The sequence below is a fragment of the Bidens hawaiensis genome, unplaced genomic scaffold (genome assembly GCF_021521415.1).
Source record: "Bidens hawaiensis isolate Kalapana, Puna unplaced genomic scaffold, B.hawaiensis_p1.1 tig00005344_1, whole genome shotgun sequence".
NCBI classification, from domain to species: domain Eukaryota; kingdom Viridiplantae; phylum Streptophyta; class Magnoliopsida; order Asterales; family Asteraceae; genus Bidens; species Bidens hawaiensis.
Window position 1 is genome coordinate 1,407,946 of NW_027491340.1, and position 27,757 is coordinate 1,435,702.

A 27,757-nucleotide genomic window follows, 5' to 3' on the forward strand; every position below is an offset into this window, starting at 1 on the left:
CACACTCACCTTGGTTACAATCAAATGTGAATCACTTTTAACACATCTGACGGCACTTTCATAGTTTCATTAAGAGAAACATATTCAATTTCTACTGCAACCCGAAAAGTATGTTAGTGGGTTAGATCTTTTGTTTAAAACATTTGATTGTTCCATATAACCTCGTTAAGTAATTGCACATTATGTGGCTTTCTAGTGATTCTTTTTGGCTCCAACATTAATAAACCGAAAACGACAAAAAAGAAACATATTCTGTAATGAAGCTATGAATGTACATGTTTCCATCTCAACTGTTTCAACAACCATCTCAAGAGTTGGTAAAAAAACACAAAAAACCAACACTTGACCCAACACAAAATCACAAGAATCTCCAAAACAAATACCTTTAAACCACCAAAAAGCCGGTTCCTTTCTCACGAGGCACCACTCGCCTTATAATAAAGCATCTTCTGAACATAAAACATCATGTACACTTGTGCAGCCCTCACAATGTTCTCATTCACTTGAGTCACCCATGCATCATCACACTTATACCACTGATTACTCAACCTTAAAAACGTCGAATAATGTCCCGCATCTAGTTTCCCACTGTGGGTCACAACAGCAAACAACTCAAATTCTGAAGTTGACTCGTTTAAACAATCTGCTTCATTACCAGTATCATCCCCGTCAAATCCAAAAATCCGGTTACCGAACCGACTCCTCAAAATAGATGATGAGAGATACGGAGACATGTCTAATGAAAATGGGAATTGCATGTAACGATCAACTTTCCGTGACATTTTTTTAATTTGTGAATGTTCAAATCTTTTAATGTGAAAACATGAAACCAAAGGGAGTTTTCTTATTGACATTTGTTTAAGGGATTCTTGTCTCACTTGACATTGTTGGCAGAAAAACTTCTGGTCTGAACCTAACCTTTCGGGTCTCGTGAACCGGTCCAAACATCCGAGTAGCGTAGGTATCAATGTTTCTGCATTCCCATTACAAGAATGAAGGGTTTTGGTAGATGATTTTGTGGGCTCGTGATTAGGTACCAAATCGAGTGATATGTCTACACATGGATCGTACGTGGTTGATGTAAACCCACATGCCGTGCACATGACATCTGATCGCAGTATACCCGAGAATACTCGATGCGCAATACAACAATCTCCACTACCTATGAGAAAGAGGGGCAAATAAGTCATAAAGTCAAAAAAATGAGACGGGTGATGGTAATAATGTAACATATCATATGTTTTGAGCAGATAATATCACAAAGAAGCCGGCATTGACACGTTACAAATCGATATCAAGCAGTGTCTTACACGTTGAAATAAGTTAGCCTGAAAACTAGAGTACTCTTGTGCCACATCATACTCTTTCTATATTGACCTTCCTCCAGGCTCCAGATAATCTGTATCAAAACATAAAAGATCCTATCAATGGCCAAAAGAATAGATGTGACACAAGATAATCCTGTGGGACCCTATCGGGGGGGGGGGGGGTTAGCTGCTCATGATCTTCTTAGGTCTTAGTAAACACAACATTCTAAGAGTACTATATTCTTGTCATCTGGACACTATACGGTCTTAGAGCTCATATGCATTCTATAGTCCGAAAAAGTTACAGTCTTGCAGACAGGTGTGCTCTAACTGTCATGTGTGTGAGTTAATTAAGAACAAAAGCGAAGTATTCAACAGAGAATCTCATAATAGTATACCCATACAAGGACACTGCTTGAAAAACTTGATTAAACTATGATGATACTAACATGATGACAGTAAACCATTTATACATATAGTATGTGATACGTCACTTCAAAAAGAAAATATGCGACCCACATAAACAGTTGCAGAATCAACAAGAAAACGATTAATAAGAGATAAAAACTGAGGTCACCTTGGCTGTGATGTTTCCGGTCATCTTTGTCCACCTTTTCATGGATCCCATCAAGCATTGAAATGAAAAACACATGAGCATCCTGCTGTTCATAACTTGCAAGATTCCCAGCATGTTGCCACCAACTGTAAAACAATTCTCAAAAATATCAACCATAATATCATTTTCCACCTAATTAAAAAAAGATTGATTAAGACAGCTAGTATATATATAAATATATTTTAGCAAAATACAAAGACATGACCCACTTTTAAGATATTATTAAGAGACACCACATGTTCCTATCAATTTTTACAACTTTATTTTACATCTCTCACAATTTGTTCAGTCGAGAACTACAACAGACCAAAAATCTAACATCATTGCAGAAGCATGATTCCAAAAAAACTAACCCACACCTGTATAAAAGCTTGGCAGGGCTATACGGATTTCGGTCCCCAGAAAACACAGCCGAAAACAGCGCGTCTGTATCACAAGCCAAACACAACCTCTGTAAACTTTTACTATTCTTATCATTCTTCCCTTGCTTAACAGCACCATTCTTTTGCTGGCAAACAAACCGATTATGGCGGTCACTAAGGAAATAATTCCTCAAGGGCGGCGTGTGCAACAACGCCTGCAACACAGAGTTCATAAAACAGGTGTTCCCTAAATTATTTAAACCTCTAAACCCAATCGGTATATCCGAATGCAACCCTAACCCTACCAATGCCCGTTCTTTCGAATCAGGCGTCCACGGCCGGCACTCCACGCGCCGCCGCTTCCTCAGGCTCTCCGGCGGCGGCGCGCGTAAAGAGCCTAACGTCGCCGCCGCCGTCTGCGACAACACGACGGCGGAATCGAAATCGCGGTCGTACACCTGGTCCCCACACGCGCCACAAAACAGCTCAGCTCGATCCACGTCGATCAAGATGTCATGCTCGTGATCCGGCGCGTGCGCCTCACACGCGACGGCATCGCACGACACGCAGAGGAACAGACGCGGTGGGCGTGAGCCGCAGCGGAATGGGTGTACGGATCGCAGGCAGGCGAGCGTGAAGGCGGGTCAATAATTTACGAAGGGACGTCGCACCGGGGGCGGATTTAAAGTGTGTTAAATGAGGACACGGCGTTGATTTGTGGTGTTGGTGGTGGAGATGATGAGTTTGAAGGAGGTCTGAATTGGACGACATTGTTAACAATAATAATAACAATTAGTGTTTGGGGATTTCATATTCATATTGGTTTTAGATCTGTGTTTATGAAATTAGCTAGGAAATGAGAGGTAGAAGATTATTATTATTATTATTATTATTATTAGGTTATTGTTGTTGTATATGATCCATTTGGTGATCGAAAAGAAAAGAGGGGGTGGCAACTGGCAAGTAAGGGATTGGACGTTGAGATACACGACTCACTCCTACTCGCTCACAACTCACAAACACAGTCTACTTCTTACTCGCCTATTTATTTTACATTTTTGTCTACAGGTGGGGAAGAAACCGATGGTTTGTAACTTATTGAAATCGTAGGTTCAGAATTAATTTATAATTGTTCCAATTAAACTGACGAAAAACCGACCGTGATCCTAACCGAAACCGGTTTCAACCCAAACTGATTTAGGGTTTTAAACCGGTTTGTGCACGTTTGTTATTATCTTCAAAAATAATGTTGAGGATAAATAAGACATGATTGTGAAAAATGTGTAATAACATAAGATTGATTAAAAAGTTCGTGATCCGTGTCTCAATATTATTATTAACTAGTTTTTCGGCCCGACGCGTTGCGTCGGGGCAGCTGGTAAAACCCCAGCATTGAAACAAGGCCGTTGGTAAAACTCGAGTGTTACGACGATGAGTCGACAAGAATTCGGTTAGTATCGGCCGTGTTCGTTACGATATAGACACCATTGGTAAATTTGAGTGTTTAAACAAAAAAAAATATTTCGTCAAATTAACATATAAAAACATTAACATATAAGAAAACAAAATATTATAGACGATGTTTATTTGGTTGGCAAACCCGGGTGGTGGTAAAGCCCAAGTGTTGTGGTCCCGAGCATTGAGGTGGTAACTTGACAAAAATTCAGTCGGTTTGATTACGTACGTTATGGTACCGGAACTAAAAAAACGAAAAAATATATATAAACATTGAGGTGGACCAACGACCAAATTTGTTTTTTGTTTTTTTTTGGAAGGGGGGGGGGGGGTGAGGGGCTTTGTCGGTAAACTTGCTCATTGGTAAAATCCGAGCGTTGTCGGTCATGTACTTTAAATAAGACCGGGAGTCTGCGCGTACTCGGTCGGTTTCTTTCAGCTTTGTTATGGTGCCGGAACTGAAACAAAAAAAACTGACGTTTGATCGGTTTACATTACGTTTATTATAGTAATTAGACTAACAAACAAAATTTATCGATCAGTACGATGCCGCACGCCAAGTTGCGGCACAAAAGTTCTTATTTATATATAGTAAAATAATAATATATAATAATAGTAATAGCATACGCAATAAGAAAAAAAGATAAAAAAAATTATATATATATATATATATATATATATATATATATTATGACACTCGAGCTTTGAAACATTAAGAGAGAACTCATTTTAAAGAGAGAACTAGAGAACTCCACTAGAACCATTGATTTTACTAAATCAATGGCTAAAAATAAGAATGGGACAAAAAGAAAAAATGGTGGGGGTTTTTTATTGAAGAAGGGTAAACTTGGAATTGCACAAAAAAAACAATCAGTCTTTATTCTCTCATTCATTCAACATCGAGCAGACTATCATCCTAGGGTTTTTTTATTCTTCCAATCGATCATCTGTTTCGTTTTATTGACTACGAATTCAAGCAGAAAAACGATGAACACTATCAGGTAAGCAATAATACTAGTCAATTTCATACATTACTACATCAATTAGGTGCATTAAACTAAAATCGCGTTCAACCGTCTCTGTTTTTGCTTTTTCTTGTTAATCTAAGAACAATAGTGTCGATTAGTTACATGATAAGTGTTGATTAGGCATATATTGCGTCTATTCTGAATGATTTGTGTATATATTGTAGATTATGTGTGTTATAGGTGCCGATTAGGTGTACACTGCGTCAAATCTGAACAGTTCGTATGCGCAGTGTCGATTAGACGTCCATAAGTACTAGTTATGAGCGTTTTGTATACGTGGTGTCATATATCAGTCCATTATTTACATTATTAATGGAATATTTCATAGATATAATACATGAATGTTGTATTTCACTATAGAATTGTTAATTATAGACTAATAGTGCACATATGTACCATTGAACATAGTAATGGTAATGTTATTTAGCATGTTTCCTTATAGACTGATAGTGCACATATGTACTATTGAACATAGTAATGGTAATCTTTAGCTTTGATGATAATGTTCGAGTGTTTGTTAGGTATAATACATATACGTAATAAAGATAATAATGTCCAGACTGATAGCAAAACAGTGGAAAAATTACTAACGACGAAAGTGAAGACGTTTCAGAAAACAATGAAAAATATAGGAGTATTGATAGTATGGTTAGACAAACTGATACATTTCATACATATAGTATTTTGATTACATATATTTGAATTAATTATATTACATAAGTAAGTAGTACATGTGATCAATGAATGACAATTATCTGTTTCAGAAATGTTGTTTCAATCGTCTAATTTGTCCAAATATGCAGGAAATCAAACATAAATCATAAGAAAAAAAAGTAGGTAAACAGCTGTAATGTTCAAATTTCATAAATGATGTCATCTTTTAGGCTTACATAAATTATTGATGCATTACATGCATATGCAAATATGGTCCATTATATATATATATATATATGCATTACAGATATATTACTGGCATTATTGATGCACTACATATGTGCATTACAGATGTATTACACTTATATATGTTGTTATGGTGTATTGCACATATGCACTACAGATGTACTACATATGCGCACTACACACATAGTACACATATTGTATACGTGAGCAAATATAATAACACAACTGTTTTATTGAAACAATATGCAAGAAAACGTGCGGGCAAGAAAGGAAACATGGCATGAAACAGGGGAGGACAACAGGCAACACGGAAACAGGGCATGAAACCGGGGAGGACAGTAGGCAACACAGAAATAGGGGAGGACAACAGGCAACACATATGTCAATTCAGGTAAAAACATATTTTCTAATCATATTAACAATGCATATGTGTAATAAATTAGTAATACATATTCTCTTCATATATGTTTGTTATAATGGTTGTTTTTTTACTTGTTTACGCAAACTAACATATTTTCCAATTACATAAATCAGTTGGACACCCGAAGGTGGAAGCTGCGAGTTCAGAAAGGCCAAGGAAAATGAAGTTACCATGGGCAGATAATGTCACGGTTTGTCGGATATTCACGATGCAGTACATGCGGTGCTATAAAGGAAGCAACTAGGTTGATTTTGATTTCAGCACGGATGATGTTAGGATGGTTGAACAAATCAATATTCTTCGGATGAAATACATAGCTCGCCAAAACTATCAAGAAGCATATGTTGTAAGATGCTAGAGATTTGGAAAGCAAAAACTAAAAAAAGTTAATGGTTAAAAATGTCCTGTTTAAGGGTTTTGATGGATAATAGTTGATCATTATGAATGAAATAAATAACCGTTTTGTAAAAGCATAAGGCGTTTGGTAATTTATGATAATGCGAATCAGTTTGACATGAATGCTTGTTTGTTTGATACATGCACTTGAATGAAAACGGTTGATCGATATGGATGAATGTGTATGTTATGTGTTATTATGTATGTTTGTTTGATACAAGTGTGTGGATATTAAAGACCTAAACTAGTAACATGTGATTGACACACGCGTTAAACATTTTATGCATTAATGGTGTATTGTTACTTGAATTAAAAACAGATTAAACGTTACATGTACGTTATGCATATGCGTAAGGTATAAACAATAGACATGTATAGAATGTTCAGCGATGTATGTAAAACATATAATGTATAAGTGTAACAAGAACATATAAGGCTGGACGAGGATTTTAGAATACAGGGTACACATGATGTTTAAAAAATGTAGATAAAACTCAAAAAGTTGTGTATATATGTAAAGTGACGCGTTTGTAGATAGAAAAATATAACAGATTGTACGCAGTATATAAACACATACACAAAGATACGACTACACGCCTGTAACATGTGTATAAAACTGAGTGGCACATGCGTACTGCAGTATGACCATGTATATATCAAAACAATGCGTAAACTATATATATATCACACAGTAATACACCATATGACACTAGAGTTTGCATATGTGTGTAGCGCACATACGCAATGTTTAAAACACAAGGATAACACTCAAATACGCACATGTATTACATTCATATAGGTTTCAATAGTCGACAGATCGACATTAATAACAATGTTTTTAAGGTATAATATGAACACACGTGTAATACGCATTTACCGAGTATATGTAACAATGCAATGAGTATACGCAATGTAAAAGGTACGAAATCACAATGCGGTCTGATTGTATGACATAACGGTCGACAACATGATCGGACGGTGACCTAGTTACAGTGGCATCAACTGCAGCAACATCAGCTTCTTTCACAATATGGACCTTCTCGCAGTTGTGGTTTCATGATCGGTTGCCTTGCTCTATCTTGATTAAGTATGAACTGGATATATCTTGACCTGATTACAACAGGCTGCCTTGATCCTATAAGAATCCAACATGAAACCGCCTAGTGCCAAAAAAAAACAAAATTAGTATAACAATTGTAAAATGATAGCTGGTAAAGACATAATTCAAGTAAATATGAAAATAAATATGACAGTAGTTAATTAGATTATTTTCCTATCTAACCTCTTCATCATAGCAGATAAAGAACATCATTCAATTGATTTTCACGTGTTCACATGTCTGTACCTGTTTCGCTAAGTACATACACAAACCATATCGTTTCTCAATTGTTGATGAAAACCATAATCAGAACCAGACTTGTTTCTAATACAAATTATTTTACACGGTTTTTTGTAAACAAGGTTCACAGGTCGAACCCGGTAATTGAACATCCCTAGTTAATGTAATGTATACTCCATTATATTACATATGTGTAGTACATAAAACATTATATTACGTATATGCATTACATGGAGCAAGATGTCACTTTGTTTTACAAGACAAGCATACTGCAATAGGATTATGGTAGAAGTGTCATAATTTGACATTAAGTCTGCAAATGTCTCGCATATGTTAGGATATTTCTTTTTTATTTATTACAAATATGTAAAAATAATAGTAATACACATATGCAATACTCAAAACTCTATATTAGACATATGTAATACCATGTTTTACACATATATAACAATACAATAATGCATATCATGGTATTTCTTTTTTCTTTTATTATTACTTGTATGTAACACTAACAATATTACACATATGTAGTACTAACAGTATTGCACATATGCAATACTCCGTATGACACATTATTACCCAGTTTTAATATTCATTTATATCCTTATAATCTATTAATTTGTGATTAATCAATTAAACTATCAAATCAACACATGAAGCCAACCAATTATGTTTATTTCTTATATTAGTAGCCGTTTTTTTACATATAATCATCAAATTCTGGCCGTTTTGACCTAGAATTAACAAATTCAGCCGTTTTTGACCTATAATAATCAAATTCTGAACTTACAGTACGATTATTGATTGTAAAACTTCAGATAAAGCAATATATGATCAATTTAACAAGGAAACAATGAAAATTAGTAAAAATACACATGAATAAGAAAGATATACCTTCAATTGTCATGTTCAATGGTTGAAATCAAAGTTGGAGACACGATTAACAGTTGTATATGCGTAATTACGCACAAATAGAAGATCGATATTCAATGATTTAGGGTTCTAAATCATCAAGATGTGTTGATTCACAATTTGTAGGTTGTTAGGCAAAGTCCATCTGATGGAGGAAGGTCACACAAATAAACCCGATTATTAACACCTAATGGAAAACCAAATTTACAATTATAACCCTAGTGTTAGGAGTTTTCTAGTTCTCTCCCAAAATATGAGTTCTCTCTTGATCCTTCCCCTATATATATATATATATTTAATGTTATAGATTCAATCTAGTTTATAATTTTTTTTACAAACTGATGTTAAAAAACATATTTTGTTGTTTATATATCGATATTTGTAAAAAGAACATAAATAAATAAAAATTAAAAAAAATATAAAATGAATAAATAAATTAACGAGCTTAAAACGAATCGACTCGACAAAGTTAACGAGCCAGCTTATTTAAGTTCGTACTTGAGCCTGAGCTCGCCCTGTTTCAGCTTAGCTCGGCTTAATAACAACTCTTCATATCACATATACACATATATAATAATAACAAAGTTAGGATTTAAAAAATAAAAAATCTTTTAATATGAGACAAAGATATCAAATAAATGTGAAAAGGGAATATGAATGTTTGTTTATAATTATTATTATTAACACCACTTTCGTTAGAAGTTTATTGTATAATACTAACCTTGATTTGGTGCTTAATTAAAAGATCAGAGGAGCTCGCCGAAGTTCAGATGTGACGGCGCCGCAGAGACTAAAAAGAGAACGTTGGAGGCCGAATTGGGTGCGGGAAAGGATTTTTGATGGGGGGATGTGACTCAAAACCGTGGGAATTCATCTGTATTAAAAGGGTTTATAGCGTGTTTCATATTTTTGGCAAACCCGCGATTCAGTTGATGATTAGAACTTGAATATGATGTTTTGACACGCTGTAAACGCGCCATTAAGATTTCGTTCTTTTTGGTTTGTGATTATGAATTAAAGGGAGAAATCTGGTTGTTTGGGTCATTAAAATTGTTTTGGATGCTCATCCGAAGACATGAACGAGGTGATCGGATTTTGTGGCCATAAAGATTATAACTTAGGTAAGTTTATGCAGACTTTAAAAGGGAGTTTTCATTCTTAACTTCAAACTATATTAAAATACAAACCAACTCTTAGAATTTATATTTAAAAGCACTTGTATTTAACCTTAAACAAAGTTTCATATTTAATTCATAAACAACTAACCTTATAATTTTTCTAAATTTTGTATTAAAAATTTAATTGCTTGATAAATAATAGATATTGTTTTGAAAATTAACGAATGTTATAGAATTTACCATTTGATCTAACATATATTTAAGGCTCTTTTGATCTATTTGATGATAAAGTTTCTGGCAATAAGATAGTTGTGCCAATTCTTTACAACCATCAATACTGCTAGGAATTTCTTCTCATAAACAGACATAGCTTGTTGTTTGACGAAAATACCGTTTCTTAGCAATGCTAAAGGATGACCATCCTGCATCAATACAGCCCCCACCCCTTTAGAAGATGCCTGTCTCAGTGACAAATGTTTTAGAAAAAATTAGGTTAAGTTAAGACTGGAGCATTAGTAAGAGTGTGCTTCAGCTGGTTGAAGGCTTGTTGAATTTCATCTTGCAACGAGAAGACATCCTTTTTAAGAAGATTTGTTAATGGCCTGGTTATGCTGCCAAAAAACCTAATAGATCTATAATACCCCGTTAAGCCCAAAAAGCCCCTCAACTGCTTAACGGTTGTGGGAACTAGCCAACTAGTCACATCAACTATCTTAGAAGGATATGTACTAACCCCTTCTTTAGTTATAACATGGCCCAAGTACTCCACCTTAGTACAAGAAAATGTGCAATTACATCTTTTAGCTAATAGGGAATTAGCTTGGACAACTTAAGAACAACCTCTAGATCCAATACATGATGTTCCATAGATGAACTATACACAAGTATGTCATTGAAAAAGACTAATGCACATTTCCTCAACAGTGGTTTAACTGTGGCATTCATAAGAACTTGGAATGTAGCTGGTGCATTAGTGAGGACAAAAGAAAGAACCAGGAACTCAAAATGTCCATGATGTGTTCTAAATGCGGTCTTATATAAGTCAGGCTCAAGCATTCTTACTTGATGGTATCCCGATCTTAACTTAGAGAAAATAGTTGCACCTCCAATTCATCTAGCAATTCATCAATCAAGGGAATTTGGAAACTGTTCTTGACCATGGCTTCGTTTAGCTTCCTATAGTCAATACACATCCTCCAATTACAATCTTTCTACTTAACAATAACCACATGAGCTGAAAAGAAGCCGATGCTTTCTCTTATAACACCCATATCTAACAACTCTTATGTCATCTTCTCAATGATATCCTTTTGAGTAGCTGGATAACGATAGGCTTTTGTGCAATGACTTTTGAATCATCCTTGAAGATGATTCTATGATCCTATGGTCTTGATGGAGGTAAGGAAGTAGGAATATCAAATCCATTATTGTATTTATGTAATAAGGCATCTAATTAAGGGTCAGTGGCATGTTCTTGAACCGAGGGTAAACTTGGAATTTCCTCCTTGGGTAGCAACTGTAAGATAAAAATTTGAGCAAGATGGGTAGGATTTGACATTAACCCATCTAGATTTTCACCAGAACATAGGTAACCCCACTAGTTGTAGACCCCTTCAACTCTATAATTCTGCTAGCCGACTTGGATTTTCATAGTCAAGTCCTTGAAATTCCGTGTTATATCATTTAAGCCTTGCAACCATTGTATCCCTAAAACCATATCATAGTTACTTAAGGGTATCTATAGCACATTAGTTTTAAACCAATATCCCAACATCATCCATTGTAACCCTTCACACATTTTTGTACAAGTCATCTTGTTACAATCTACAATAGTAATGTTCAAAGGAGACATACTTTTTGTAGGACACTGCATTTTGAGGGCTAATTTGTCATCAATAAAGTTATGGGTTGATCCCAAATCAATCAGGATGTGTAGCGTTTTTGTACCAACTGAACCAATAATTCTCATGATAGAGTATGAAGAGACTCCCATGATGGCATTTAATTAGATTTGAGGATCAATGGTCTCCTAACTATCCTAACTATGCATCTCTTCTTCTGTTCATCTTCACATATTTCAATAGAGAAAAATTATTTATTCTTGCACTTATGGGTTGGTGAGAACTTCTCATGACATCCAAAGCATTCACCCCTGGCCCTTTTGTCAGCTATTGCTTTGGTTGTTAGGTTTCTTGTAAGAGTGTTCTTAGGTTTGAAAGAAAGTACTAGTAATAGAGGAATATTAGCTGTTGCTAATGGAGTATGATTATAGACAGGTTTTGATATGTATCAACAGGTTTAAAGGGTGTTTTATAAGTGGAATATTAGCTCTGATACCACTTGATAGAATCGAAAAGAAACAGAGAGTAGGGGTGTTCATCGGATCGGATAACGGATTATTCGGGTTATTCGGTTCGGGTTATTCGGATTTGAAAATTTTTGGACTCTATCCGAAATCCGATCCGAATTAGGAATATTCCTATCCGATCCGAATCTATCCGAATTCAATTCGGATCGGATTCGGATAATATCCGAATAATCCGAAATTATCCGAAACAAACCTAAAAAAAATTCGTATTTTTTTGTTCCTAACATTTAATAGTTTAGAATCACAATAAACATATAAACCGGAAAGTACGAATTACTCTTAAGTCTTAACACAAAATTAAACTGTAAACTTCAAATAATAGTCTAACAAATATACCAAATCGGAAAATACCACTAAAAACATGTTTTTTATTCGGATTAAACGGATATCCGAATAATCCGAACAATCCGAATTTTTCAAATTCCATATCCGAATCCGATCCGAATCCGAATTAGTTATTCGGATATTCGGATTGATCCGATCCGAATATCCGAATAAGAATTCGGATCTGTTTATTTGGGTTTCGGTTTTGGTTTGGATTTCGGTTTTTTTCGGATTTCGGATTTCTTGAACACCCCTAACAGAGATGAAGGTTTCAACCAAATCAAGCGTAATCCATTATGATCACTCTATCCGTTATTATACAGACTCAATTGTTAACGACCTAACGACTAACAACCCAACTGACTCTTTTACAAATAAACGCCAACTATTCAACAATTACCAAAACAACCCCTGTCATAACTATCCCGAAGTTACAAAGCGACCCCTGTACTTTCTATACTGGTAACATAGGTTTTTTGGTATTGGATTATATATTCTCACACGTGTTATCTAAATAAGCTGAACCATTATGAACATTAAAAGAACCATTAGTAGCTTTGCCTCCCGCTTGAAAGCCACTCAAACATTGTTCCAAGTTTTGATTTTATGCATTTTCCATTCCTACAATTATTAATCACTTGGTGGGTATAAAGGGTGGTAAACGATTGGTGGGGGTATCATGAGTTGATCTGTTGATTCCTTCCCAAGATTAGTGTAGGAGTAACATGTTTTGGCTTTCATAAAAGCTAGAGGGAAAAAGGCGTGGTTGGTGATAAGATTAACAATACTATACCAAGTGAGTAATTGACGCAATATTTGCATTGTAAGTTCAGTGTTGCTAAGGCTATGTGGAGTGGAGGGGTTATAAAATGAGGCGTTTTGCGTCATGTGGCGCCCAATCAACTAAGGATGGGTTTTTGTTTTTGAGGTGTAATGGTGTTGTAGCCCAGGCGACTAATATCCCTCGCTCCTTCACATTTCGCCCCTATTGTAGCCACTATGTAATGGTGTTCACAAGATTTGTAGCCCTAAAACCTCCATTTTGTCGCCCCACTACACTTGCCCTATGAGAATCAACATCATTTAACCCACCAACAAGATTTTTGAGGTGGCGGCAAAAAACATTGATTGACATGGCATCTTTCTTACTATTACAAAGGTGTCTTGCAATTGTAACAATCTAGACATCTTGTGGTTAAGTACAAAGTAATTAAGATTTCCCAAAGGGTTTTTGGAGGTGATCTTATCAATTGTTATGATTTCTAAGAGATCGGGATCACGTGTGTTATAAAACCAACTTTTAGTTTTGACATCCATCGAATACCAATTTTCATATCTGTAACTTTTGTGCCTTTAATGTGGCCTAAAACTTTGCCATTAGTACAAAGGTCCTCAAAAACGGTGTACCGTGCACAATTTGTACCATGCACTAGCAACACTTAATTTGAAACCAAATTGTTGATTTGTTGGTAGACATTTACAATGGTGTAAACAAGGATGATGCTGATGAGGACTTATCGGATGTGGTTCTAAAAGTGGCCTTAAAGTTTTAACACACATATCTTACAATTTACATTTTGACATCCAAAAAATCCTTGAGGATCCAAGAATGGTAGGTAATAATTACTACATATAAATACCACAACATATCAAGTCATATCAGACTCGAATATGATGATGTGAGAACGTATGGAGAGTCCATGAGCGACCCCGTTGGCGTACCAAATCATGAATATCCCTCACAATATCAAAAACCGCCTCCGGTTGAGCTAGTTTAAGTGCATTTTCCCTCATTATTTTGCGTTCCCCAACGTTGCTACTAAACCATCTCGCCACAATTCTGGCCATCTCCCTCGAGCTTCGAGTGAATACACCCGCCCCGTTATTCACCACATAAGGCACATTTCCCTTTTCCTGTTAGTACATCCAAAATATGACATTATATACATATATTATGGCGTAAACTTACCAATCTAAACTCATATCAATAAAACAAACTTGAAGGCTCGCATACTTGTCCTGGAATATAGTCGTTAAGGATCAATGGCAGCCCTCTAGTCAACGCCTCTGCAATCGTACCGGGTCCCGCCTACAAGTTTATTTTAAAAATAGTAACATATTATTCAATATAATATAATGAACCAAAAAAATAAATTAAATAAAAATACTTTGGTTATAATGCAATCACAAGCACCCATCCATTTCTGCATTTGATTTTCAAATCCTCTAACCTACAACAGCAATACAAGTAAAAACATATGAAATAGCCTGATAAATGCACCATTATTTATATTTCTGGCTGGATACGATTACCTTAACCGGAATCTTCCACTCTAGAGATTCAAGAGACACAGCCAAAGATTTGTTTCGACCACATATTACAACCATTTGTCCAAATGGTTTTCCGGTTTCTTGATCAAGTAAAGCATCTCCAAGAGCCTTTGCGGTTTTCTTCACGGGCCCCATCCCTTCACCACCTCCTATTAACAAGACCGCAGGAAGTTTTGGATCCATTTCTAAGTCCACCCTTAAGTCATCCTATAACAACGATGTAGAACTCCAAATTAGGCCAAAATAAATGTGAAGTACATAAAACTACAAATGCAAGAAACCAAGTATCTATATTTGTGTCCCCAACCCATACTCCCTTATTAGTGGTTAAGAATCCAAGATTATGGTCAAAATCACCTATATTGGGATAGTTAAAGACAGTGCAAAAAAGATTTAACCTTGTTGAGGACAACACGGGCAAAAGAAGGTCGAATGGGCAAGCCAAACACACACAATTGACTTTTCTTAAGGTCGTCTAGTAAAGCTCGCTTTGCTACCTCTTCTGAAGGGCAGTAGCATCTGTCAACCCCGGGATGGAACCTGGTTATGCATGAAGTAGTGAAAAAACACAAACGTGTTATCAAGATTCATTTTGCATACTTGGAAGTTAGTTATGTGGACAAGGTAACTTTAACGTTTACCATGTTCGATGGCATGTGTTAAGATCTGTAATAACTGTAACAAAGATGACTTTCTTGTCTAATCCTTGCCATTTAAGAACCGACAAAGGAATGTGTTGCATAAGAGGATGAACACTGATGATGATATCTGGCTTGTACTCCATTAACCCGGCTTCAACTTCCCTTCAGGTCAAGATTTTGTTAAAAAGTAAAAGAATCAGAAATAATAAAGTGCCACTAATAAGGTAAAGGAATGTCTTGATTAAACATAAAAACACCCAAAATGATATAGTAAGTAGTAAATGACGGAGTTGGTTAACCATTACTGAATTCACATGTGAAAAGATAATGATAAAAATGAGGTTAAAGTTAGGTAGAGTTTAAAATATATGTTTAGTTCATTGGGTAGGATTATTGGTTAGTTTTATTAGTTTGTTTAATAGAGTTTGACTCAAGTTAGGATTGGGTTATTGTGTTAGTATAAATATAGGTCTAGGTTGGTATATTTGTGTGTCAAGTTAAAGTTTAAGTTTATTAACAAAGAATCGAAACCATGTTAGGCATAAAATCTGGTGTTGTAGCTGTGAAAAGTTGTCCTCAGAAACTCGAAACTCAGGGGCATAAATACCATGCCAAAAAATGAGATAAGATAAAACATAACATACACCGGCCAATCGATCTTTAAGGTTAAAGGCAAACTAGCTTATTTATCATTACAAACACTCAAGTGATCAGCCAATTAGGTTTAGTTGAAGTTGTAAAAGGAAATAGAAAAGAATATACTTGGCATAGAAGGCAGCAAAAGCAGTGAGATATGCGTTATGTATCCAACGAGGAGAAGTGCTATGAAACACGACGTTCCAAAGTTGGGCGTGCTTAACCATGAACTTATATTGATTTTCCATGTTGTTTAATGGCCACCCGGCGTAGTCTTTACAAAGATCCTTGATAAATATCTATAAAATGGAAGAAAAAAATATATGAATCAAGATTAAAGAAGAAATTGTAAATGATTATTGCGTTTTCCAACAAATCATTTATTCAAGATTCAACCAAGTTTACAGGTTAGCTCATATAATAAACCTCAAGGTATTGTTCTTAAGAGCATTTTGTTCATTAACGTGAAGAACTCTCTAAACAAGAACATAAACTTTAATGAACACTATTAAGATTTGTGAAGGCTTTGAGCTAGTTTTGGGCTTGGGCTTAAAACGCTGACAAGAAGAACAAGGACTTGGCCTGTTATTGTTTCTTGTTGATTAAGTCTTTAACCCTAGTTCATATGTTATAAATAACCCTGATATGTAATTGTAATCTTTGCACCTAATCAATGAAATAACCTAGTTGCAGCCCGTGGATGTAGGTCCCCCACTGGGACCGAACCACCTAAAATTCCTGTGTCGTTTATCATTATTATTTTCTATTTATTGCGTGTATAATCGTGTATGCTTGTTCGTGTGTTGTTCCGCTGCGCCGCTTTGTTCCTAAAAAGTGGTATCAGAGCTTAGGCTCGTTGAACACACGGTATGTTTCACAAAAAAGAAGATTCGTAGTTTGGTTTTGGTTCGTATGTTCGTTTGATGATCTGAAGTCAGATTGGTTAAGGGTTTTGGCAGTTGGATCAATCAAAGGAAACCCTTTGGAGCAGGAATATGTGTTCGAGAGAAAGTGGTTAGTTTGTTCGGCGGCCGTGAACAAGAAAAAAAAATCAAATATCATAAGTCGTAACAGTTTTCGGTTAGGGTTAGTGGGCGGCGTTCTTGCCGACACGGAAAATAACTCTTGGAACTGGGTTTTGTGACTGAGATTGTTGGGTATTGTGGCCGTTAACGGGGCTGAGTTTGTTCCGCGATGGTGGCCAAAGAGGCCGGATTACCGGTTAGTATTGCCACGGTTTGGCCTGAAACAAAGATGCATGTGAAGAATGGTGTGAAGCTATTTGGCCGTAAATTGCTTTGACCATTGAGGTGTTTTCTTTTTGTTTTCATGAAAGTACACAGGAGAATTAAACCTAAAGGACATGTAATATATACTTTCTTTTGGCTGGATGTTTTCTCTAACTAGTGGGCCATGGATATTTTCTATTTTATTTGGGCCAATAAAGAATTATGCTTGGGTTGTTACTTGTCCAACGAAGGTTTGTTTTGATTTTTGAATATTCTGTTTTGTTTCTGAGTTTGGGTTTGACTGTAGTCAACCATAGTTATTTTAACCAAGTTTTGTGAAGATCAGTTGTGTTCGGGTTTGGTTTAGATTAGTCTGTAAGAGATTAGTCTGAGGTAACCGTTTACAGTTTATTTATAGTTACTAGATTTATCGGTTATAGCAGGAGCAAATTGGTTTATTTGACAGTGTTCAGTAGAACAACCGTCAAGTTCTCGCCCGTGCCCTTGTTGTGTCTGTTCATTGTTTCCGATTTGTTCTCGTTTGTTATTGTTATAACAGAAGACGAGATGGTTATGATCGGAATGTTTGACGGTTTGGATTTTGGTTGATTGGTTTGTCATGTGAACTTGGATGTGGTACTGGTGATGGATAAACTTGGAGAAAATGGAACCGGTGGGTGCGCTAGTGACGACATAATTGAAAAATAAAAGTTAGTGACAAGTTATGTGATCTATTGCTCGTTTGGATGATCAATCGGTTAGGGTTTGTGTTAACTGATCGGGTGTACAGTCATAGAACCCTTGGTACCGCTTGCTTTCCATGAAAGCTCAATTATTGTTATAATCGTTTGCCTGTTAGCTGGTCTAGAACTGTGAAGTTATTCTTGTTCAATGGTGATCAGTGGTTTGACACTTGAGGGGGGTCCTTTGTACTAGTACTGGGTGAAGGTTTTTGCTGGGGAAGTACGAGTGGAGATTTGACTCATGGGTGTTGTTTTGGCATGGTTGGGATAACAGAGACAGTGGGAGCTGAGCATAGTTTGACTTGGTGAAGGCTGCATTAAGGCGTGGGACATTCTTTAGAGTCAATGTCCATTAATGGTAAATTCTGCTTTTGAGAATGTGTCGGTGATGATGCATTGAGACTCAGTGAAAGGCAGTGAAGACTCTTGGGTTTGAGATTTTGTTTTGCTTCATTTTCTTGTTACCTACTTCAATGAAGTATCGGTGAATCTATTTATTTAAGACTTTTCTAGAGTTGTAAAAGTCTTGGCTCGCTGCATCGAGTAGAGCTAAGTGGATTCGTATTGCAAGCATGAATCCAGGAGCCACATGGATGTCAACTTGAGCGTATTCGGAGGTTTAAACCTTGACGGGGATTTAGTAACAGTGGGAGCACGGGGTGTTCAAGTACAGTTGCATAGTGATGTTGGGGTTTTGAGACTGGAATTTCGAATGAAAATTCTCTCTTTGGTGCTTGCTGTATTAGGAGAGTGTTCTTTCTTCTGGAAGTCTCTGGAGCCGGTTATATGAGTAAGTAGGTGCCGGTTGAGATTGAAGATGAGTCATTGGCGGGCTTTGCCATGACTGGGTCTGTGATGACCGTATTGGAGCTGGGGCGCTTCAATGGGCCTTTCGGGAAACTGATGCAAAGGCCGGATGCTGCAACTAGGTGGATTGTTGAAATCTTAACTTGTTCATGAAGAACTGGAGGCTTGGAGAACTTCCGTTATTGGAGTTTTAGCTTGTTCTTGAAACTGGATGTTTGGTGATTTCTGTTATTAAAGATTACTTGAGTTACTGGGTATCGGGTTTTGTTTGAATGGCTGTTGCAGTTCGTGCAAAGCCTTCAAGTGAGAGATTGTTAGGATTTGTGAAGGCTTTGAGCTAGTTTTGGGCTTGGGCTCAAATTGCTGACAAGAAGAACAAGAACTTGGCCCATTATTGTTTCTTGTTGATTAAGTCTTTAACCATAGTTAATATGTTATAAATAACCCTGATATGTAATTGTAATCTTTGCACCTAATCAATGAAATAACCTAGTTGCAGCCCGTGGAAGTAGGTCCCCCGCTGGGACCGAACCACGTAAAATTCTTGTGTCGTTTATCATTATTATTTTCTGTTTACTGCGTGTATAATCGTGTGTGCTTGTTCGTGTGTTGTTCCGCTGCGCGCTTTATTCCTAACAAACACGATGCGTGCAATACATAGCCAGTTTTAAATAGAACAATCACTTGCCCGTAGCACTTAAAAAACATAGTGAGAGAGACAAAAGGGGGCAGTTAGTTGGTTATATAACCAACTTATGTATCTCCTAAAAACAATAATTACAAGTGTTTAAGCTTTCTTAGAGTATTCTACTTTAAAACACTTATCATTTTGAAATCGGATAATCATTAAAAATGTCAAAAAAGCATGAATCAAACTATCAAAGGCAAGTTGAGGCCTATGTCCAAATCTTCTGTCCTAAAAAAATTTCATACATTTGTTTTTTCATAAAAAAGTTCCTTAAGAAATAAAAATAATGGAATTCTGTCAACTTCAATTTGGTTTTGTTAGGTTATACGCTACCCGCTATCATATGCTGTCATACGCGTTGTATAACCTTTACACATATGGATCCTATAAGGTTATACGCCCTGCATAATATGTGGAAAATGTTACACGTGCCCATATAAAATAAAATAAGGTTTCATGTCGTTATACAAATCGCTTTAGGTGGTTTTGCGGGTCCATATAACTTTACTGAAACTGATTGGTGCGGCCATAGCGTGGTGTAAAATGTTATACGACCGGTATAACCTTATATGATGTGTATCTATAAGACTATACCATTTTTTTCTTTTTACAGATTTTGTGTGAATAATTAGAAATTGTTCGTACCCTGTATTGGTCTCCAAATTCAATCTTGAAAGCATCACGGATGGCCTTGGCGGAGGCACGGTGGCCACCTCCGGTGTCACTCATCAAAACAAGCACATTTTTTGTTCTTTTAGCTTCAAGCTCCACCATCTCCTTGGTGGGAGGTCTGTCCTCATCTTCACATGCCGGTCTATTCCAGCTGCCACCACTGATAAAACCATACGCTCCAATGTTCTCAAACACGGTCTTCAACCGACTGCTTGAAGGCTCGGGTGGCCTAACCATTTTTTTCTCATCACAGATAAACAGTTCAAGAAAACCCAAAAAGAATGATTTTTGTTTGAATTTAAGACAACCCCAGAAACAAAAATGAAGAAATATTGCTGATTTTTCTTTGATTTGGCGAATGGAGTTGTTGAAAATGGTTAAAAAATGAGGCAACATGCGTATAACTTAGATATTATTATTTCAAAGGGTAATGGGTTTGTTTATATATATATCAAGTAATTAATCAGCACCAACTCGATCAGTTCTCAGGGTCGACTTTAAACCGATGAAGTTCGTTTTCTGTTAAAAGAAAAAGAATGAGGTTGAGAGATGTTAGTGCTCGTTTGGTGATCTTTTATAGTGGCTCAGGTTTCAGGAGGAATTAATTGGTTATCGGCCGTAAACAGCCGTAGAAGAGGTGCTTTATAGTAACGAACTTGCCTACCTTAATTCGGTGGACTTTAAATTGGTGATGGTAGACATATACCACCTTAAAATCCGTACCAGGTTATACAGTCCGTATAACTTTTGGAAACCACTTACATGTTAAATATGTTGTATAATACGAGGCGTATATAAAATTTCTACATCATACGGCTTGCATGGCTTCTAAACATGTAAAATTAGTCAGTTTTGGCAAAATTATACAAGCTAGTATAACAATTCGTTTGGCATCTTGTACGGACGGCCACTATATAAATTTCGACATATTAAATGATCCGTATGAGATCTCATGATAGTGTGATAGCAAAAATGTTATACGGTTGTATGTACGTACTATATAGTGCTTGACCCACCTTTTTAAAGCAAGTAATATTTATTGTATAATTGGGTCAGCTTATAAATAAGATTATGTGTAGTCATAAAGCTTCACTATCAAGGGTTATGCGTCACGTGGCGTCCAGTTAGAGTTATGGTTTTGTACAAAAACATGCTGTAGTCATAAATCTCCACTACCAGGAATTATGCGTCACGTGGCGCCCAGTCATTATTAATTTTATTTATTTTTTTAAATATTAAATCATTTAAATAAATTAACATAAAATTAAAAATTACTTTAAACTTCCAAATAAAAAATACATTAAACTAAACTAAAAAAAAATACATCAAATTAAAATAAAAAAACATAAATAATACTAATAAAACTAAAACTCATTTATATTTTTCTAAAATTTTCGCTCGTCGATTAGCTTTTAGAGATTGGACTATGGGTCGTCTTCGGATAGCTCGTTTGATAAAATCTCGATGTCTTTGTCCATCTCATTCCTTCGAAGTAGGTCGACGGCGTCCAAATTTACTTGAAGTCGTTGGGTTCCAAGTTGGTGTAAATCTTGGAGTCGAGAGTTCATTAATTGAAATTGGCTTTCCAATTCGGGATTCGAACCCGTTGCCGACGACGAACCGGCCCCTTTCCCCTTTCCTTTGCCTTTGGTTCTTCTACCCCCGGCCGAGGCATGTCGGTAGTATTCACGGGGTCATTATCACTTAAGTTGAAGTTTCGAGCGTCGGAACGGGGCGTGTCTGGATCAACCGAAGACGATGTTTTAGACTTTTTTTTTACTCGGGCCACCATCGGCTTCGGCTTCGGCATCCAACACCAAGCCCCATTTTGGGTGAAACCTCAATAGGTCTTTCCAAATGCCAAAGTAGTTGAAGGTCCCGCCGACCTTTTGTTGAAACTCAACCAACGCGTTATCCATGACTTCCGCGTCCGAGACACCGCTACTCCTAGTTCGACTCATCCGAGAGAAAACTGTATGGAAAGCCATGCATTTGGTGTTTATGTCGCCCCATTTCGACAGTAACGAATATTTTTCTTCGACGCGAGTCCCCGCCAAGGTTGTGAAACCTCTCTATAATTTTGTGCCAAAATACCCCCGTTTTTTAATAGTTCGCTAAAAAAATAAAAACATTACAAGTTTAATGTTTGTTATAAGAAATTTAAAAAAATATATATGCATTTTAAAAATTTACCGCATTTGACATATTCCGATATCTGGCACCAAGCACGAGCACATAAAACGCACTCGACTCCACTGGATCACCCTCTTTCTAACCCGAGGTTCGCCGGCGGGCTTCTTTGCGTGTTTTTTTGAACTTCCGCGTTGGCTCGAACCGCCTACGGTCTCCGGGACGGGTTGTGTCTCCGGCACGAACTCGACCTCGGGTTGGGTCTCCGGGGCGGGTTGGGAACCCGAACTCGCAAAAATGTTTGTCATTGGGTTTTGGAAACCGGGCACCGCATTTGGCATAGATTTTTGTAGAAGTGCAAAGTACGCGGCCATTTTCGGGTCATACATTTGCGGGACGGGTACGGTTGGCGTCGGGACGGTAGATTGGTTCGGTTGTGGATTTTGGTTGGCTTGACGGGCATATTGACCGAAACTGAGAATATTTTGGTTGTTGTTTGGAAAAATGATGGTAGAAATATTAGTGTAAAAGATATAAATATTTGTGTAAATTGGTATAGATTGGAAGGAATGTGTTAAAAAATATGAGTTTGGTTTGTTTATATAGTATAAATATAATTAATATAATTTTTTTTAAAAACCCCAACGGCTCCAAAGGCCAACGGCTCCAAGACCAACGGCTTTCTTTTGGATCTGCGTGCCATTCTCCGCGTTTTAGATACAGTGCACAAAAAAAACCAACATAACACAGGGGGCGGATGTACCCTCCGCGTTTTCATCAAAACATTGGCCACAACGTTGGCCACTACACCAGGTCTAATAAGAGGAATTGACTCCTTTATTCTTACTTTTCTATTTTCTACTTGTCTTGGTTTTTTTATAAAGAGGCTCACAATTCAAATTATGAAATTAACAACAAACTATTTTAAAACTATTTAATAATAATAGTACCATTTTAATATTAAAATAAAATTATTTATACGAGTCAACAAACGAGTTAATCAGATCGAATCAGCTAGAACTCCGCTTGAACAATTTTTATTTGAATCAACAAGCTCGAACAATTTGCCCGAGTTTCTAATGAGTTTTAATGAGCCACGATTCATAAGCTATTTTAACAACGATAACTAATTACGATAACATGTTTTCATAATTTTTTCTCTAAATATAACAAGTTTCAATATAATAATAATAAAAAACATTATTAGATATATAAACAAGGTTATATATTAGAGCATTCTCATCTTATCTCCCAAAATTATGTGAGGGTTGGCAAATTATAGGATGAAGTTTTAAGTAGTGAGTGTAACTTATAGGATGAAGATAGAAAATGTAATGATTTTTCATTAATTTAGGAAAACAAAGTTTGTCCCTATTTATTTTTTAATATTTGTCGAATTGGTTGTGAGTATAGAAAATAGAAAACTGTAATGACAAAAATATAAAAAATATTATTTAATTGAACATGAGAGAAAAATAGAGTGTTTTTAATGTAATTATAGAGATTGGGATGTGAGATAGGTTGAGGTCATTAACATTTCATGAATGAATAGATGTTATTTGTCTAGAACTTGTTACCTAGACATTTATAGCTAACATTTCATGAATGATGGAGTTTGTTATTCTTATTCTTTTGTCTAAATCATGTGGTTTATGTGGCGTTTCTACCCAACAAAACATCAATCATTTCTCTAAAATTCAAAATTGCCTTGGCTTTTGAGGTTTCAAACTTCTATTTGCTATTGTATATTTATGGGTAGTATGGTAAACCAGTCGAGTTTTCAATGATGGGGGAAACCCTACCAAAGAATATATAGATTTTTTATATTTATATATTAATTATGATAGAGCACTCACTTTACTAGTGAGAGGTAGGAGGTTCAAACCTCACTATTACCAATTTATATGAGAGATATGAGATGACCCTGACTTGCCAGGGTTTGAGTCCTGATCTCACCCGGTTTTAACGGCTCCTCGCTGTCATGCCGTTTGGCGGGCGTGGGGGTCGGGTTTTATCCGAGGAATCCCTCAATAGGTTGACCGCTAGGGGATCCGTTCGTCCGGACTCATGGTCGGCCCGGGCTACCTTTAGCAAGTGGGGGCCACATACGAAGTATTCGGTGTTACCTAGATGATCGTTCCAAAAAAAGAAATTTCAAGTGGATGAAAATGAATATATGTCTCATATTTCATCTACGTTCATTTACGTCTGTTTGTATTCTTCATTGAAGTTCTTTTTCGTTCATTTGAATATGTATGCCTGTTTGTGTATATGTACTTATGTTCAACAAAGAACGAAGTACAAGCGAAGTATCAAAAAAACGAAATACCATTTGTAAGTCTTGTTCATAATAGTAGCTGGCCATGTGCCAGCACGATGTAGTGGTGTACGCCAAACGTGACCGGTGTTCATAATCTTGTAACATCGCAACGGTATGTGCGTAACCCAACGATGGTATGCATTTAACGTGGCATCGGACGCTTAACCGGTGTTAGTAAGCGCGCCGCACGCCTATACGCAAGCAATTCCTATAAACAATGTCATCTGCGAAACCGATGTCTGTATATTAGTATTAATTCATATTAGATTAGTCTTAGTTAGTGATCCCGGCTTAGTGAGTCCTTTCTTCAGTGATGAACTGTTGGCGGCAGTCCTACATTTTGTCTCTGTGGACCGAGGAGAAAGGGGGCTCGGCGGGAAGAGGATTGTACCGTGAGGGAAGTAAGGAGGTAAACCTCTTTCAAATATACAACATGGATTCTGGCAATGCAATGTAGTTGGACTCTCATGTCGATCCGAACGAATCATCCTTTCCACGGAGGCAAAGATTTGCGTGTTAGGTAAGAGGATAGCAAGTTACAAATTCTGTCTCGGTTGGATATGTATCTCTATTACTATGAATTTCATAAATGAAGTAGTTAATGGTAGTTAATGGTGGGGTTACCATTATCCTTTTTGTAGTGACGAATCCTGCATGTGTTCCTAAGAAAAGGAATTTGTCCATTTTTCGGGGTCTCAAAGGAGCGTGGAAACACATAAGAACTCTTGAATGGAAATGAAAAAGAGATGGAACTCCAGTTCCTTCGGAAATGGTAAGATCTTTGGCGCAAAAAAAGGGGTTGGTTGATCCGTATCATCTTGACTTGGTTCTGCTTCATCTATTATTTTAATAATACCGGGTCGGGTTCTTCTCCTACCCGTATCGAATAGAACGAACGCACGTAACTTTTGGGAAATATCAAGAAGCAAAAAATAAATGTATAGTAATTTCAAATTAGCTACAACCCAGCCCGTTTTGACATGACCTCTTTCGATCTGAACCCATCCCGACCTCAACCAAATTAAAGTTTTTTTATATTGATTTGTTGCGACCCTAACCCGTTCCGACATCATTAGCCGAACCTACCCGACTCGTTGCCGGTTTTAACCGGTAATCACATAACATGTTAGTTTTATTTTTTTTTAATAATAAACTATAACAATACAATACTTAAATTAAAGAAAATAAAATACTCGTTTTTATTGCATAATATTTTAGAACAAATATTAACGTGTAAAAAAGTTATGGCCGTTAAAAAGTCGTGTGATAGTTGGTTTAGAATGATGAGTAAATGTGGTAACTATTTAATAAATTAACAAAACTTGATTTAAGTTGAACGATCATTATTGTAAATTAATTTTTAAAGTAAACAGTTTATCCATATAAGTGTGAGCAAAGACCATATTACCCATATTCTTAAAATTATATGCATTGATAATTATACATTATGTAAAAATAGTGCTCTCAATCTCTTAAAACTTAGGATGTTCTTTGAATTTGTATTATATTAACCAAATTTAAGTGGAGAGAGAGGGAGGTCAAAATTTATTTGAAATTGGTTTTCTATTGTATGTTCTTTTATGTATGTTGTATATACATGCACACACATTTATTTATGTTTGCATATGTCTGTTTGTGTTCCTTTAGCGTGTTAATAAACATATGCAATTGAATGATACACACATTTTTTTTTATGTTTGTATATATTCTTTTGTGTTCATTTCTTTATAACTTGGTTGTGTTCGTTTAGCATATTAAATAACGTACACGAACAGCACAATTCGGCAATTCCCTTACGAAGGGATAAAAACAAGAAAATCTATATGTTTTATGTGTTTGATCTATTTGTTTACAACCACTCGATTAGCCAAGGACTTGTTACAAACTTTAGGTAAGTTATTTATTTTTCTCACTATTACTAAAGATATTTATCTTTTAAACTTACACTTAATTAACGTTATAATTTTTTACATAGATTGTCTTTACATACCAACATCAAAAGTTGGTATAAAAATCGTTACACTCCACATATATTAAACAAAAGTAAAATGAAAGGTAATGGTCAATATTATTATGCTTCCGTGGTAGTTAAAAATAAGTCAATTCGGAACAAGGACATAACGTCTGTTAACAAAACAACTAATTTGCATAAAATTTCTAAGTAACATGCAACTAAAAGACCGGACACGTAATATATAATACCTAATCGCATTCATATGTTAATATGTGCTTATTCTCACCGTCTCTAATGCTGGCACTTCTATATTGGATTTTGTTATAGAAGTGCAATAATTATTAGGCCACTCGTAGTGGGCACAAGGGCAGGGCGAACATGGGCGAGACACCCCCCCCGGGGCGATTTTAGGGGCTATAAGAAGGGGGGGGGGGGTATTTATCGCCTGCCTTGTGTGTGTGTATATTATTATTATATTATTATGTGTGTGTGATATATATGTATATATAGGGTTGGTATCATTTAAGAACTCTAAAAAAATTAAGAACTGTTATGAACCCTTAAAAACTAAACAATTTTTTAATTTTTTTTATATATTAACATTATTTAAGAGTAGTTTTATCATATTTTTATATAAATTTTTTGATTACATATATTATTCACAAGTTTACATACATGTAAAATTTATGTACTAACAAATTTACATAGGTGTAAAATAAAAACATAGATATGTATAAAAACTAATTTTCAAAATTGTAATTTTAGATATAGATATAAAAAATGATAAAACTACTCTCAAAGAACATTAACATACAAAATTTTTTATAAAAAACGTTAGTTTTCAAGGGTTTCTTCAAGTTCTTAAATAATTTAACAGTTCTGTAATGATACTTATCCTGTATATGTATATATATATATATATATATATATAGAGGATTGATTTCTTTTGAGAACCACTTTAAGTTTTAAGAACTCGAAAGAACTCAACGTAACAATTTTTTTTTTCGAATTTTTTTTATACATGTGTAATACGTAAGTGTAAGTGATGTACACAAAATTA

General features: G+C 35.9%; 2 pseudogenes across 2 annotated transcripts; both read right to left on the minus strand.

Moving 5' to 3' along the window:
* Nucleotides 1-258: 258 nt before the first annotated feature.
* LOC143629598 (ubiquitin C-terminal hydrolase 22 pseudogene) lies at nt 259-2,911 on the minus strand (annotated as a pseudogene). The gene is made up of 3 exons (XR_013152984.1): nt 2,283-2,911; nt 1,885-2,009; nt 259-1,162 (listed from the first exon to the last, which is right to left on the minus strand). The product of XR_013152984.1 is annotated as a ubiquitin C-terminal hydrolase 22 pseudogene (transcript).
* An 11,289-nt stretch (nt 2,912-14,200) lies between these two features.
* On the minus strand, nt 14,201-20,651 carry LOC143629609 (putative monogalactosyldiacylglycerol synthase 3, chloroplastic; annotated as a pseudogene). The gene is made up of 8 exons (XR_013152992.1): nt 20,267-20,651; nt 16,281-16,453; nt 15,519-15,680; nt 15,276-15,417; nt 14,860-15,084; nt 14,715-14,777; nt 14,561-14,635; nt 14,201-14,460 (listed from the first exon to the last, which is right to left on the minus strand). The product of XR_013152992.1 is annotated as a putative monogalactosyldiacylglycerol synthase 3, chloroplastic (transcript).
* Nucleotides 20,652-27,757: the final 7,106 nt, after the last annotated feature.